Genomic DNA, 1,654 nt, shown 5'->3' with positions numbered 1-1,654 from the left:
TTGATACTTCCTATGAATGTATTATCAAACGTTTGGTACCTTTTACTGCAATGTTTTTAAAGATTTGGTACTCTGTTTGAAACCATTAGAAAATGTTTGGTACTGATTCTGCGAATCGTTATAAGGTTTGGTACCTATATATTCGTAAGATCTGATGTGCATGCGATTATGAAATATATGAGAATGTTTGATACTTCCTATGAATGTATTATCAAACGTTTGGTACCTTTTACTGCAATGTTTTTAAAGATTTGGTACTCTGTTTGAAACCATTAGAAAATGTTTGGTACTGATTCTGCGAATCGTTATAAGGTTTGGTACCTATGATGCACCTTCTTCAGATAAGTTTGAAGTGTAGTCTGCTCTTTTAATTTCGCATTTGACATAGAGGCCAGGAAAATATCGTTAAATTTCAAGTCAAAATGTATAACACAAATTTTCCTTTTTTACATATGCATTTTACAACATCTAGCACATGGCTCCATTTCGAACCCTAAGCTCAAATTTCTGGAACAAAAAACTAAAATCCTACAATCTGACCCTACATACCTGGGAACAAACCCATTTTCCAAACACTCCACAAACAAAGCCGAAGAGCCAGATCTTCCACATATTTGGTCTTGTTGCTTGAAGGGTGTCGATTTCAGCTTCCATTTCCCTTCTAGCTCGTAATAGACCAGGAATCAGTTCCTTCGATCTCTCACATATCGGAGGGTCACACCACATAAAGAAGGTACATCCACCAACATCTTGGCTTCGAGGACAAGTGAGAAATCTTCTTTCCGAGTTCAAGTTCGTCCACGAGGTCTTCATCTGCACTGGGGAACCACATCTGCATACATTCCCCTCCATCTTCTTGCTGATTCTTTTTACTACCTGTGAGAGAGAAGGTAGGTAATATATAGTGATAAAGAAATGGAGGGAAATAAACAGTGAAGTTTTTAGTTGAGGAGGGAAATGTGTATAATGACCATGTTGCCCTTCACTTATTTGGGGAAAATTCTTGAAATTATCATTAAAGGGGTCAACTGACGATTTTGACGGTCAAACAGACGGAAACAGTTATTTTGGACTGGCCCCACGCATTTTTTAAAGGTTTGGTATCTCCGATGGCACAAACTAAAGGTTCGGGCAAAGTCTGCTAATAAACGAAAGGTTTGGTACCTTGGCTGCAATTTTCCCATATTTTTATTATTAGCAAATATGATTATTGGTGATGGTGTTCATTCAAAAATTTTGTTTGTTATGGAAAATTTATTTTAGTCGCATTTGTGTATTAGATAAAGATGGAATTTGGGTGAAAAGAAAACGAATTGAAGAGAATTGAATTGCCTATAATTTGTTTTAGTATGAATTGTCAATTAATAGTGTTTGATTGGTATAATTTTCACTTGAAAAATGTTAAAACAAAAATGTCTTTTGGTATTTGTTTGACTTTATTTTTTTATGAAAATTGTCGATTTAAAGGATATTCACTTCTAAAATTGTTTCTAGAATTTGTTTCCATTGCACAAAAAAAAAAGGAAAAAAACATATCCAAAATCATCTATACTTTGGTGTTCGATTGACTTGTTTTATATGAAAATTGTCGATTTAAGGGATATCTTCTTTTAGAATTATTCCTAGAATTTGTTCCCATTGTCCAAAAAAAAAA

The sequence above is a fragment of the Olea europaea genome, chromosome 8, assembly GCF_002742605.1.
Source record: "Olea europaea var. sylvestris chromosome 8, O_europaea_v1, whole genome shotgun sequence".
In the NCBI taxonomy this organism is placed as follows: domain Eukaryota; kingdom Viridiplantae; phylum Streptophyta; class Magnoliopsida; order Lamiales; family Oleaceae; genus Olea; species Olea europaea.
The sequence above is the reverse complement of the archived record's forward strand: the minus strand, read 5'-3'. Positions refer to the sequence as shown.